This window comes from Schistocerca americana, chromosome 6 (genome assembly GCF_021461395.2).
Source record: "Schistocerca americana isolate TAMUIC-IGC-003095 chromosome 6, iqSchAmer2.1, whole genome shotgun sequence".
Taxonomy (NCBI): domain Eukaryota; kingdom Metazoa; phylum Arthropoda; class Insecta; order Orthoptera; family Acrididae; genus Schistocerca; species Schistocerca americana.
The window spans coordinates 288782080-288797079 of record NC_060124.1 but is presented as its reverse complement, the minus strand read 5'-3'; the positions used below and the strand labels follow the sequence as shown (position 1 = coordinate 288797079).

Below are 15000 nucleotides of genomic sequence, written 5' to 3'. Positions count from 1 at the left end.
TTGTCTGCTGGTATCACGTCTAGAGCTTTGCCCAGCAGTGGGTCTTGGAGCCTGGAACCCTGCGACCGAGCCAGCAACACCATGTCGAGTATAGTACAGCAAGGCTGCTTTCACTATCTCCAGGTCGAGCGGCATACATCCTGTTAGTACTTGCAAGGCCTCCGTCGATACAGTCCTACAAGCTCTGGTCATCTGTAACAGAAATGGCCTCTGAATTGACTCAATTATACGTTGGACATATCGGTGCTTCGTCCGGTCTGCCCATGCAGCTGCACCATATCTGCAAACAGAGAGGCACAAGCCCTGATAGATTACCCTGAGAGACTTTTTCTGCAGACCCCACTCCGTTCTAGTTACCCTCAAGAGGGAACCTGAGACAGCACTTAATCTATTTTGGATGTTCCTCATGTGAGGTGTGAACCAGAGTCTTTCATCCAGAGTTACACCGAGATATGTAAACTCTGCAACGAACTTGATATTTCCTCCCTCGAAAGGAATTGTTGGTGGTCTGTGACTGTCAAATCTACCCTTGATGGTCATGGCAACCGTCTTTTGTTTGGATATCCCTAGCTTGTTTTCGGTGGTCCATCTGCTTACCTCACCCAGCGCGATTTTTGCTCTGTCCTCTATCTGTTTCCTGCTCTGACCCTTAATGATGATTGCCAGGTCATCCGCATATGCCACTTTTGTCCATTGCTCGTCTTCTTTTTCAATCACAATCTCATCAAAGACGAGATTCCACAGGAAAGGACCGCAAATAGAGCCTTGTGGGCAACCCTTTGTGATCAATTTTTCTACACTGCCAGCCCTATTTTGGACCATAACCTTCCGGTTTTTAAAGTAATCTGCCATTAAGTCATACAAATTACGCGGGCACTGGATTGCTCTCAGACGCCTCATAACACTAGGCCACCATAAGTTATCAAAGGCCCCTGCTATATCTACAAATATTACTACCACATACTTCTCCTCACAATCCACACTACCCAACACTTGCCTAATAGCCATTTCTGTCGATGCGCCCTTTCGAAACCCAAACTGGTTGTGGGCCTTGATATTTGAATCGTCATAGCGTTTTTCTAGACGACTGACTACTAACCTTTCCAGAATTTTCCCTAAGATAGACAGAAGGCATATTGGACGGTAGGATTTAGGCTCATCCCTAGGTTTGTCTAGTGATTTCAGCAATATGCAGACATTTCCCTCCTTCCACGTATCTGGGACTCTTCTTTCCTGCAGACATTTATTGTATAAATCTGAGAGAAGATGGGGACTGGTGCGCCAAACTCTTTTTATAATAGCATCATCAATACCATCAGGACCTGTAGCCTTCCCTGGTTTGCAAGCCTTTATTGCTGCCCCTATTTCTTCTAGTGTGAATTCTGGGTCAAGGTCCACGTTGTCATAGCTGTTGTTGTCTGTTTTCACAGCATGTTGGCCATCTGTGTCCTGTTCTGGGTTGTCATCAGGAAGCAGGCTCTGTAGTAATGACCGTACAGTCTCCTCCCAAGTCATAGTAGGAGTCTGGTTCTTTGTTTTTATGTTACTTAGCACGTTTTCTGTTCCATGTTTTGGCCGAATTATCCTTCTCACTATGGCCCAAGGATCATTCTGATCGCAGTCACTGACCCATTTCTTCCAGGTCTCCTCTTTGGCCTTAGCAATTTCCTTATTGTAGTTATTTTTCACTCTACTGTAGGTTTGTTTTGCTACTTCTATGTCTGGTTCATTATTATTTTTACGTGCTCGTTGCAGACTTCGTCGTGCTGAAATGGTGTCACGTCGCAGGTTAGTAAGTGTTGCATTCCACCATGGTACTGGATTTTGCACCTGTGTCCTCTTTCTCATTGATCGGCTACAGCTCTCGTGGATTGCTGCCTGTAGCCTTGTGATCATTTCATTAACGCCTACATTTTGGCTTTGTGGCCAGTGGGCTGTGGACCTGATGAGATGCTGGTCAAAGGTGGGCCACTTTGCGAAGCTTGTGTTGTATTAGATGACGAGGCATTTGGCTACTCAACAGCCGTCTTTATTCAATTACTTGAATAACACAAAAATATATACATATACATATATAATGCGTGGCAGGTGTTTGACGCCATGTCCGCCACCGAGGTGGGGACTTACAGGGCGGTACCACAAGATAAAAGTATATAACTAACATACACATATACATATATATTAGTGCGGAAGAACAACAAAAACACAAATTAAAGACATAAAGAAGGAAGAACAAAGACGGTTTATTCCTCCTGTGGATAGGCCCCAGGAGTCAAGGCGAAGAAAATAACCAGCATCCTATCCGACGCCGGCTCGCACCATCGGACTGTGCGCCGTCATATGTTCGAAAATGCGATAGCTCGTGCAGCAGCTTTGCAGTACTCTCGTGCTAAGCACCGCCAGTTCTCGGGGTCGAAATCCAAGTGCGGAGAGATCTCCGGCCGACGCTGGAGACCATACACCCCTCCAATTCAATGTCGCGGTGGACACTGTAACCTCCTCAACGTCACGGTGCAGGTTGGAGATGGCACGCCTGATGGACGGCGTGTTGTAGTAGGCCGCTTTCTCGGAGTGACACCAGTCGAGCCGGAGATGGTCTCCGACTACCTGGGCGTCGATGACGCGGGCGATGCCGTCTTTAACCGCCACCACGTCAGGCTTGCGGATTCCCTCAGGTGTGCGGAGGTGGGGCTCCACAGAGACATTGAAGCCCCTCTGCGCGAGTCCACGGGCGACATAGCGCACGATCGCGTCATGCCGCTTAACCCGGGACCCGTGCGTCCTGAAGCAAGCCTGTAACACGTGGTTGGCGGTTTCTACGGCCTGGCAGCCCGCGCGGCATCTGGTGTCCGCCTCCCGCCCGCGACTGCGCCGTGCCTTCGTGGGGAAGGCGTTGATGCGGGCGCGGAGAGCGTCGATGAAGTTACGCCCAGATAGCAGGCGACTGGTGTCAGCGACCCACTGGTGTTGCCCCTTGACGGCGGCGGAAGATGACAGCGCCGCACCGTCAAAGGCAACGTGCAGGCGCGCGGCCCACATCTCTCCAACCTGCGTCGACGATTTGAGGAGGTGGCCCTCCCACATAAGATGCCGCTCCAGCGCCTCAATCTCACGCTGCACCTCGTCCCTGCCTGCACCGTCGGCGGCTGGCCCAATCCTCTTCAGCGCCAGGAGACGGGACCGGCGAAGTGTTGGCCCCATCCATCGGCATGATGGGATGCCGAGGCCTCCCTGGGCTACAGGAGCGTGGAAGTAGCCCAGGGGAGTGTCCGCCGGAAGGCGGAACCATCTCCTGACGGCGGCACGGATGGTCACATCTGCCGCTTTCAACGCACCCACTCGGGTGCGGCTGAGGGCCAGCCCATGGTACAGGCCAGGCAGAAGTACGGTGGTGAGGGCGTGGAGGCGCTGTTGCGGCTTGAGCGGAGCTCGGGAGATGACGTCCAGCTGCTCCACCAGGTGGCGTCGTGGGTTGAAAACGCAGCGACCAGCGGTGGAGAATTGCAGTCCCAGGTACCGGAAGGTTTCACCCACACGTAGGGCGGGCACGGTGGCGTTGCCCGCTTTGAAGGTAACGTCGGCGTCGACCTTCACCTTCTTGTCGCGCCCAGACGCGACTAAGGCGAGGGTGAAACACTTCCGGGCGTTGATCTGCAGCCCCAGATGGGCGAGGGCTGCGACGGCTGCGTCGATGAGGGACTGCAATCCCCTCGCGGTCGATGCAAAAAGCAGGACGTCATCTGCGAAGGCCGCAGCGTTAACTCTGCGACCAAGGATCCGAGCTCCGATGTGGGAGGGAAGTTGACTCAAAACATAGTCCACCGCAAAATTGAAAAGGAGGGGGGAGAGGGGGTCACCCTGACGCACACCCCTAGCCGGCTGCAGGGGCACGCCCACGTCGGCGCCGCCCGCTATCACCGTCGTGCTACCCTCGTAACACCTTTCGACGTACTCAATAAAGCAATCCGGCAGGCCATGAGCCCTCAGCACGGGGCGGAGGGCGGCATGGTCCACCGAATCGAACGCTTTAGAGACGTCGATCGATGCCACAAAAACAGAGCGACAGGAGCGGACTGCGTCGGTGAGAGCAGTGTCCAAGATGAAGGTGTTTTCCAACATCCCATCCCGGGGGATGAATGCCCGCTGACGTTCGTCCACAGCACATGCACGCATCAGGCGTGACGCGAGAACCTTGTGGAAGGTCCGCGCCAACACCGAGCAGACCGTAATGGGGCGAAAGTCAGCGGGGGATGTTGGTGCAGCCGTTTTGGGGAGAAGTGACGTCCGGGCGCGAAGCAGACGCTCGGGGAGGGCGCGGGCCAGGAGGAAGAGGTTCAAGAGTTTCACCAGGACTTCATGCGGCAGGCGCCGCAGCTCCGCTGGAGTCAGGCCGTCCGGCCCGGCTGCCGATCCCCTGGGCGGCAAGGCAGCAGCGACCTCCTCACGTGTGACCGGCCCCCATAGGCACTCAGGAGCGACAGGCTCCGAGTGCGGGAGAAGGCGGTCACGGATGAAGCCGGCGGTGGAGATCGGCTTCTTCGTGAAGAGGTCCGCCCAGAAGTCCAGCAGACCGGGGATGTCGGGTGGCGGCTGCAGCAGGGTGCCGTCCAGCAAGCCGCGCACGCAACGCGCACGCGACCTACGGAAGGCGTCCTGTGTCCGCGCGTATTCCCAGCGGCGCCGCTTGCGCTTCTGCAGCGGCGGGGCGGCAGGCGGCCGCTTGGATGGTTGGCGCGGCCGCTGTGTCCTGGTGATCGACCTCTCCCCCCTGGACCCGACCGACGCAAGGGCATCCGGGAGCATGCCCAGGATGACATCGGGCGGCGTGCCCCGCCCCAGACCAATGACTCGATCCAGGGCAGAGAAACGCTGGGCGGAAGCAGGTAGCCCCGCCAGATGCTCCCAGATGGCGGCGTCAGTCGGCCCCTCCGGCGGCGGCCCGGTGGTGTCGGCCGCGAAGTCCTCGGCTGCGTCGACGGGCGGCGCAGCGGCCTCGCCCGCGTCAGGCAGCGAGCTCGCTGCTCCACGGCGGGACGCCGGCTCTTCACCCCGACCGATCTCAAGTGCCTCCATGAATTGGCGGACAAGCTGCTTGTGGGCAGCTTGCCGCCGTCGGCACTTGATTGCCTCAAGCGTTCGGTCGGGGAACATCCTGGTAAGTTCTTGATTTACAAAGAAGAACCGGGCGTCCCTCTCCAGGAACAGTTCGGCCTCTGCCTTGGCGAGCGACAGGACTTCTTCCTCCGTCCACCTCGCGCGATGCCTCTCCGTCACGATCTCAGCGTTGGCGGCCGCAGGGTGTTGGCGGCGGCGATGGACCCCGAGACCGTTCTTCGTGGTAAAAGTGCGGTGGCACTCACTGCAAGCAAAGGGAGCTACACAAACTATCGCATTTTCGTTACGGCCGGTTGGCCGGATAGGTGCTGGGGTAGCTGGGGTGGCACCTTCAGCGGAAGGGCCACCATCTCTTGTTTCTTGTCGGCTGCCCCCAACTATAAAGGGATAATGCGAGGGGGGGCTGGTAACCCCCCCAAGCCCCTGGTGCGGTCTTCCACTCTGCAAAAATCAGCGGGCCCACGAGAAGGGGAGAAGACCGCAGGAGAGGAGAGGCTAAGAGGGCTAGGCCCATGTATTGCGCATCACTCTCCCTGTAACTATAACCCAAGGAAGGCACCTCGCAGCAGCAGCACGACTACATCAAGACCGCACTTCGAAAAGCCAAGTCCGGATGCAGCCACACCGCCGCCACTTGGCCACCTTAAGAGAGTCATAGTTACTCCCGCCGTTTACCCGCGCTTGCTTGAATTTCTTCACGTTGACATTCAGAGCACTGGGCAGAAATCACATTGCGTCAACACCCGCTAGGGCCATCGCAATGCTTTGTTTTAATTAGACAGTCGGATTCCCCCAGTCCGTGCCAGTTCTGAGTTGATCGTTGAATGGCGGCCGAAGAGAATCCGCGCACCCGCGCGCCCCCGGAGGAGCACGCTAAGGCGGACGCGGCCTCGCAGCAAGGAAGATCCGTGGGAGGCCAAGGCACGGGACCGAGCTCGGATCCTGCACGCAGGTTGAAGCACCGGGGCGCGAACGCCGCGCAGGCGCGCGCATCCTGCACCGCCGGCCAGCACGAGGCCAACCAACGGCGAGAGCAGACCACGCCCGCGCTAAACGCCCGCACTTACCGGCACCCCTACGGCACTCACCTCGCCCAGGCCCGGCACGTTAGCGCTGACCCACTTCCCGACCAAGCCCGACACGCCCCGATCCTCAGAGCCAATCCTTATCCCGAAGTTACGGATCCAATTTGCCGACTTCCCTTACCTACATTATTCTATCGACTAGAGGCTCTTCACCTTGGAGACCTGCTGCGGATATGGGTACGAACCGGCGCGACACCTCCACGTGGCCCTCTCCCGGATTTTCAAGGTCCGAGGGGAAGATCGGGACACCGCCGCAACTGCGGTGCTCTTCGCGTTCCAAACCCTATCTCCCTGCTAGAGGATTCCAGGGAACTCGAACGCTCATGCAGAAAAGAAAACTCTTCCCCGATCTCCCGACGGCGTCTCCGGGTCCTTTTGGGTTACCCCGACGAGCATCTCTAAAAGAGGGGCCCGACTTGTATCGGTTCCGCTGCCGGGTTCCGGAATAGGAACCGGATTCCCTTTCGCCCAACGGGGGCCAGCACAAAGTGCATCATGCTATGACGGCCCCCATCAACATCGGATTTCTTCTAGGGCTTAGGATCGACTGACTCGTGTGCAACGGCTGTTCACACGAAACCCTTCTCCGCGTCAGCCCTCCAGGGCCTCGCTGGAGTATTTGCTACTACCACCAAGATCTGCACCGACGGCGGCTCCAGGCAGGCTCACGCCCAGACCCTTCTGCGCCCACCGCCGCGACCCTCCTACTCGTCAGGGCTTCGCGGCCGGCCGCAAGGACCGGCCATGACTGCCAGACTGACGGCCGAGTATAGGCACGACGCTTCAGCGCCATCCATTTTCAGGGCTAGTTGCTTCGGCAGGTGAGTTGTTACACACTCCTTAGCGGATTCCGACTTCCATGGCCACCGTCCTGCTGTCTTAAGCAACCAACGCCTTTCATGGTTTCCCATGAGCGTCGATTCGGGCGCCTTAACTCGGCGTTTGGTTCATCCCACAGCGCCAGTTCTGCTTACCAAAAGTGGCCCACTTGGCACTCCGATCCGAGTCGTTTGCTCGCGGCTTCAGCATATCAAGCAAGCCGGAGATCTCACCCATTTAAAGTTTGAGAATAGGTTGAGGTCGTTTCGGCCCCAAGGCCTCTAATCATTCGCTTTACCGGATGAGACTCGTACGAGCACCAGCTATCCTGAGGGAAACTTCGGAGGGAACCAGCTACTAGATGGTTCGATTAGTCTTTCGCCCCTATACCCAGCTCCAACGATCGATTTGCACGTCAGAATCGCTACGGACCTCCATCAGGGTTTCCCCTGACTTCGTCCTGGCCAGGCATAGTTCACCATCTTTCGGGTCCCAACGTGTACGCTCTAGGTGCGCCTCACCTCGCAATGAGGACGAGACGCCCCGGGAGTGCGGAGGCCGCCGCCCCGTGAAGGGCGGGGAAGCCCCATCCTCCCTCGGCCCGCGCAAGGCGAGACCTTCACTTTCATTACGCCTTTAGGTTTCGTACAGCCCAATGACTCGCGCACATGTTAGACTCCTTGGTCCGTGTTTCAAGACGGGTCGTGAAATTGTCCAAAGCTGAAGCGCCGCTGACGGGAGCGATTATTCCGCCCGAGAGCATCCCGAGCCAACAGCGGCGCGGGTCCGGGGCCGGGCCAGGTAGGTCCGTCATCCGGGAAGAACCGCGCGCGCTTGCCGGGAGCCCGAGCGCCCAAAGGGGCGAATCGACTCCTCCAGATATACCGCCGGGCAGCCAGCCAGGACACCGGGGCTCTGCCCAACAGACGCGAACCGAGGCCCGTGGAAGGACAGGCTGCGCACCCGGGCCGTAGGCCGGCACCCAGCGGGTCGCGACGTCCTACTAGGGGAGAAGTGCGGCCCACCGCACACCGGAACGGCCCCACCCCGCGGTGAGTGGAAAGGCAACCGGACACGACCCCGCCGCGGATTGCTCCGCGCGGGCGGCCGGCCCCATCTGCCGAGGGCGGAGGCCAGTGGCCGGATGGGCGTGAATCTCACCCGTTCGACCTTTCGGACTTCTCACGTTTACCCCAGAACGGTTTCACGTACTTTTGAACTCTCTCTTCAAAGTTCTTTTCAACTTTCCCTCACGGTACTTGTTCGCTATCGGTCTCGTGGTCATATTTAGTCTCAGATGGAGTTTACCACCCACTTGGAGCTGCACTCTCAAGCAACCCGACTCGAAGGAGAGGTCCCGCCGACGCTCGCACCGGCCGCTACGGGCCTGGCACCCTCTACGGGCCGTGGCCTCATTCAAGTTGGACTTGGGCTCGGCGCGAGGCGTCGGGGTAGTGGACCCTCCCAAACACCACATGCCACGACAGGCGGCAGCCTGCGGGGTTCGGTGCTGGACTCTTCCCTGTTCGCTCGCCGCTACTGGGGGAATCCTTGTTAGTTTCTTTTCCTCCGCTTAGTAATATGCTTAAATTCAGCGGGTAGTCTCGCCTGCTCTGAGGTCGTTGTACGAGGTGTCGCACGCCACACCGCCAGCCGGCTGTGCACGCTACCGAGTAAGTACCGGTATGCGAACCGCCAGGCGACGGGCGCGCATCGCACGTTTAAGGAGGCGCAGCCGGCCCCACAGGCGGCCGCGACGCTCCCAGGTCTGCGAAGCGGGGCAAACGCCGCGCGCTTCAGTATACGTAGCCGACCCTCAGCCAGACGTGGCCCGGGAACGGAATCCATGGACCGCAATGTGCGTTCGAAACGTCGATGTTCATGTGTCCTGCAGTTCACATGTCGACGCGCAATTTGCTGCGTTCTTCATCGACCCACGAGCCGAGTGATCCACCGTCCTGGGTGATCTTTTCTTAGTTTCCACTGTCTCTTTCAAGACAGTTGCATAGGCGGGACGTAGGCGTGTGGCGGCCCCTGTTCAAGCGTTCTGTGTCCAACGGCCTCACGGCCGATGGGCGTCGTACGGCTCCACACCGGAGCGGACAGGCAGTCGGGCGAAAGTCATTCAAAACCGGCGCCAGGCGCCAGGTGCCGCAGACCAGCCGCTCCAGCGCTTCAGCGCTCGTACCACACAACATTGGCGTTAGTTTTGAGAAGCACGCGTGGTTCCGCACGCGGCGCACGGCTACTGCGAGCCGTACAGGTAGCGTGTTGCCCGACACGACACGCACATCGAAAGACATGCAGTCTAGTCGGTAATGATCCTTCCGCAGGTTCGCCTACGGAAACCTTGTTACGACTTTTACTTCCTCTAAATGATCAAGTTTGGTCATCTTTCCGGTAGCATCGGCAACGACAGAGTCAATGCCGCGTACCAGTCCGAAGACCTCACTAAATCATTCAATCGGTAGTAGCGACGGGCGGTGTGTACAAAGGGCAGGGACGTAATCAACGCGAGCTTATGACTCGCGCTTACTGGGAATTCCTCGTTCATGGGGAACAATTGCAAGCCCCAATCCCTAGCACGAAGGAGGTTCAGCGGGTTACCCCGACCTTTCGGCCTAGGAAGACACGCTGATTCCTTCAGTGTAGCGCGCGTGCGGCCCAGAACATCTAAGGGCATCACAGACCTGTTATTGCTCAATCTCGTGCGGCTAGAAGCCGCCTGTCCCTCTAAGAAGAAAAGTAATCGTTGACAGCACGAAGGATGTCACGCGACTAGTTAGCAGGCTAGAGTCTCGTTCGTTATCGGAATTAACCAGACAAATCGCTCCACCAACTAAGAACGGCCATGCACCACCACCCACCGAATCAAGAAAGAGCTATCAATCTGTCAATCCTTCCGGTGTCCGGGCCTGGTGAGGTTTCCCGTGTTGAGTCAAATTAAGCCGCAGGCTCCACTCCTGGTGGTGCCCTTCCGTCAATTCCTTTAAGTTTCAGCTTTGCAACCATACTTCCCCCGGAACCCAAAAGCTTTGGTTTCCCGGAGGCTGCCCGCCGAGTCATCGGAGGAACTGCGGCGGATCGCTGGCTGGCATCGTTTATGGTTAGAACTAGGGCGGTATCTGATCGCCTTCGAACCTCTAACTTTCGTTCTTGATTCATGAAAACATACTTGGCAAATGCTTTCGCTTCTGTTCGTCTTGCGACGATCCAAGAATTTCACCTCTAACGTCGCAATACGAATGCCCCCGCCTGTCCCTATTAATCATTACCTCGGGTTCCGAAAACCAACAAAATAGAACCGAGGTCCTATTCCATTATTCCATGCACACAGTATTCAGGCGGGCTTGCCTGCTTTAAGCACTCTAATTTGTTCAAAGTAAACGTGCCGGCCCACCGAGACACTCACTCAAGAGCACCCTGGTAGGATTGCAACGGGGTCCGCCTCGGGACGCACGAGCACGCACGAGGCGCGTCGCACGCCTTCAGCTCGCCCCACCGGCAGGACGTCCCACGATACATGCCAGTTAAACACCGACGGGCGGTGAACCAACAGCGTGGGACACAAATCCAACTACGAGCTTTTTAACCGCAACAACTTTAATATACGCTATTGGAGCTGGAATTACCGCGGCTGCTGGCACCAGACTTGCCCTCCAATAGATACTCGTTAAAGGATTTAAAGTGTACTCATTCCGATTACGGGGCCTCGGATGAGTCCCGTATCGTTATTTTTCGTCACTACCTCCCCGTGCCGGGAGTGGGTAATTTGCGCGCCTGCTGCCTTCCTTGGATGTGGTAGCCGTTTCTCAGGCTCCCTCTCCGGAATCGAACCCTGATTCCCCGTTACCCGTTACAACCATGGTAGGCGCAGAACCTACCATCGACAGTTGATAAGGCAGACATTTGAAAGATGCGTCGCCGGTACGAGGACCGTGCGATCAGCCCAAAGTTATTCAGAGTCACCAAGGCAAACGGACCGGACGAGCCGACCGATTGGTTTTGATCTAATAAAAGCGTCCCTTCCATCTCTGGTCGGGACTCTGTTTGCATGTATTAGCTCTAGAATTACCACAGTTATCCAAGTAACGTGGGTACGATCTAAGGAACCATAACTGATTTAATGAGCCATTCGCGGTTTCACCTTAATGCGGCTTGTACTGAGACATGCATGGCTTAATCTTTGAGACAAGCATATGACTACTGGCAGGATCAACCAGGGAGCTGCGTCAACTAGAGCTGAGCAGCCGGCCGCCCGGGAGTGTGTCCCGGGGGCCCGCGCGAACACGCAAGCGTCCGCTCAATTATTCTGCAAACAGGAGGAGGCTGAGCTCCCCTGCACAATACACCTCGAAACCCTCTCAGGTCCCGGCGGCGCGCAGCGCCGTCCTAAGTACTTGGTCGGGTTCGAGAGAGGCGCAATCGCCCGGAGTTTGGCGAGTAGACGCTTTAGGTGCGACCACCCGTGCTCCCAACTGAGCTTGCCGCTGCCGACAGAGGCCCGGGAGCGTGCTGTCGTGGCATTGCCGGCGGGAGACAACACGCGCCACCTACGGTGGCCGGCAGCTCCAACGCCAGCGCCACAGAAGGACAAAAGCCCCACTTGGGTGCCGAAGCGAACTCTCCCAGCACAGCGCACGCGCCAACACGTCCGCACAGCTGCGATACAAACCACCTGCGAGAACCGCAGAGGCGACCGAGCAGCAGACGGCGTCGCGGCGCCGAGCGCCGGGCGGCGGCGCATCCTCAGCGCACACAGTCCTCAATCGGACCAGCACACTGCAGATGTCCACCGCGCTTCGCACCGGGCCCGCGAGGACCTACTTTGGCCGCACGGCGCCGCGTGCAGGGTGCGCCGGCGCGCAGCTGCGCCGCCTGCCGCCTCCGTCGGCCGGCGCGCCTGCCACTGGCCGCCCCCACCAGCCGGCTGTAGCGCGTGCGCCCACGCACCGCGCGGCCAGCACGCCGGGAGGCCCCCCCTCACCGGCCGGGGACGGTCCCACCCAGCCACCGCCGCGTATCGCTTCACACCCACATGCCATTCACGTTCGTGGGCATGGTGGGTATCGCTGAAACAACCGGTTGGTAGCTCAACCGATCGTCGCCATCACTGATTCACCTCTAGCGAGAACAACCGCACCACAACGGTTTACCAGTTGTTCATTTGCGTAACGTCACCAGCAAACGTAGACGTCCATCGCCATTTGCAAATTCAACGATTGTTGCATGCCTGTGTCAGGTGTCACGACACACTATGTCTGCCCACATACACGCAACAACATGTGCACGCTTCGCGAACACGTGGAAGGTGGCCCCCGTACGTATGCGATGTCCATTGCGCGAACGACTGTCAACCGGCCTCTGTCGCATGTCGCAGATGTGGAACGCAGTGCACCATGCTATCACGGTGTGTGAGAAGAGACGACTACGTCTGACAACACGCGCCACTACATCAACAGACGGCTCATGCTGATCGCCATCCACGGCATACCATACTGCAATCCAGCTCTTATAGGGAGACGACACGTTGCTGAGTGCACAATATTTGGACCGTATGGTTCGCCATTGTTGGCGCAGTCGTGGTACGGTCACACATGTACCACGATGTATCATTTAGTACATGAGGACCAATGTGCAGTACAGTGTGTCATTTGGACGTACAACATCAGCGGACAGTTGACACAAGCCGTACCACAACGTAGGCTGTGCTTCGCCATGCGAATGCCAATGAACAACTGCGAAGGGCATTGAGCATGTACGTCCTGCTGCCATCCGCATTACAGTGTATAGCTGCAAGGTGTTTAACATGAAGCGATACTCTGGGGACCGGGCAGTGCGAGTGGCAAACTATATTGCGGGGGTTGCAGTTAGGCAACACTACACTAATTTAACGCGTCGTATGACAATTACAGAGCGGGTTAAGGCCCAACGTGTGTTGGGTTAAGGCCCAACGTGTGTTGGGTTAAGGCCCAACGTGTGTTGGGTTAAGGCCCAACGTGTGTTGGGTTAAGGCCCAACGTGTGTTGGGTTAAGGCCCAACGTGTGTTGGGTTAAGGCCCAACGTGTGTTGGGTTAAGGCCCAACGTGTGTTGGGTTAAGGCCCAACGTGTGTTGGGTTAAGGCCCAACGTGTGTTGGGTTAAGGCCCAACGTGTGTTGGGTTAAGGCCCAACGTGTGTTGGGTTAAGGCGCAACATAGGTTAGGTTAAGGCGCAACATAGGTTAGGTTAAGGCGCAACATAGGTTAGGTTAAGGCGCAACATAGGTTAGGTTAAGGCGCAACATAGGTTAGGTTAAGGCGCAACATGGGTTAGGTTAAGGCACAATATGGGTTAGGTTAAGGTACAATATGGGTTAGGTTAAGGTACAATATGGGTTAGGTTAAGGTACAATATGGGTTAGGTTAAGGTACAATATGGGTTAGGTTAAGGTACAATATGGGTTAGGTTAAGGTACAATATGGGTTAGGTTAAGGTACAATATGGGTTAGGTTAAGGTACAATATGGGTTAGGTTAAGGTACAATATGGGTTAGGTTAAGGTACAATATGGGTTAGGTTAAGGTACAATATGGGTTAGGTTAAGGTACAATATGGGTTAGGTTAAGGCGCAACATAGGTTAGGTTAAGGCGCAACATAGGTTAGGTTAAGGCGCAACATAGGTTAGGTTAAGGCGCAACAAAGGTTAGGTTAAGGCGCAACACGGGTTAGGTTAAGGCGCAACACGGGTTAGGTTAAGGCGCAACACGGGTTAGGTTAAGGCGCAACACGGGTTAGGTTAAGGCGCAACACGGGTTAGGTTAAGGCGCAACACGGGTTAGGTTAAGGCGCAACACGGGTTAGGTTAAGGCGCAACACGGGTTAGGTTAAGGCGCAACACGGGTTAGGTTAAGGCGCAACACGGGTTAGGTTAAGGCGCAACACGGGTTAGGTTCAGGCACAATACGGGTTAGGTTAAGGCACAATACGGGTTAGGTTAAGGCACAATACGGGTTAGGTTAAGGCACAATACGGGTTAGGTTAAGGCACAATACGGGTTAGGTTAAGGCACAATACGGGTTAGGTTAAGGCACAATACGGGTTAGGTTAAGGCACAATACGGGTTAGGTTAAGGCACAATACGGGTTAGGTTAAGGTACACATTGTTGTAAGGAAAGGTGTTTTGGGGGGGGGGGCCGGTTTGTTGATTGTGATTATCGTAAGTAAATGACTGCGGCATCATCTGATTTGCCATGTCAGGGTGCACCTTTGGCTCATGACAGGCGGCGCTCTGATTCCATGCTTGTGGCAGACCTGTGTCTTTCATTCCTGCCATTGTTTGTGTGCTGTGACAGGAGGCAGTATTGTGATGTTGGGTGTACCCCTGTGTAGGACATGTGTGGGTGTTGGTGGCTTAGCTGAGCAATGGTGGTTGTCGGAAGGGTGGGATATTCTGTTTTGTGAGTGGACCTCCCGGTCTGGTTATGATAGTGTGGATTGTCTAATGTGGCGGAGAGGATGCACTGGGTGTTGTTCCATGCTGGTGCTTACATATTGTCTCTGTGCCTGTTACAGGCAGAGAGTAGTGCGTGATAAGAGTGTCTGGCTGACGTGTGGTTGTGATTGTGAGCAGAGTCTTTCAGCATGTATACGGACAGTTGTATACATTATCTGTATTTTGATGGCTCTATCTATTACTAATCAGCGCCGTGTATACGTTTCATCCGGTTCCAGTCGAAACTGTTGTATCTCTGTACATTAGTGACACGGCGAGGCCGCCACGTAGTTACTCGTCTCGGCAGCTTCCACCGGTGTATGGCAAATGATTATAAGGAATCAGTCTAGTCGTCAATACCGATAGTGTGACGTCACATGTCTGGGGTGGGGGACGCTGCGCCCTTCCGGTGGGTCATGGCCTAGGAAGACTCTTCCCACGCAGGGGGGGCTTGGACTGTCATTGACTCTTCCGAGTAATATACTTGCCGTACGTTTTTGCGACTG

At 56.2% G+C, this 15000-nt stretch overlaps 2 non-coding genes and 1 pseudogene across 2 annotated transcripts; all 3 read right to left on the bottom strand.

Moving 5' to 3' along the window:
* The window catches only part of LOC124621140, a 10996-nt pseudogene extending 2355 nt beyond the window's left edge, over nt 1-8641 (bottom strand).
* A 188-nt stretch (nt 8642-8829) lies between these two features.
* On the bottom strand, nt 8830-8984 carry LOC124620685. The gene has a single exon (XR_006980237.1). It is a non-coding gene; the product is annotated as a 5.8S ribosomal RNA (ribosomal RNA).
* Nucleotides 8985-9335: 351 nt separating this feature from the next.
* LOC124621012 lies at nt 9336-11245 on the bottom strand. Its single transcript, XR_006980505.1, has one exon. It is a non-coding gene; the product is annotated as a small subunit ribosomal RNA (ribosomal RNA).
* Between the last annotated feature and the right edge of the window lie 3755 nt (nt 11246-15000).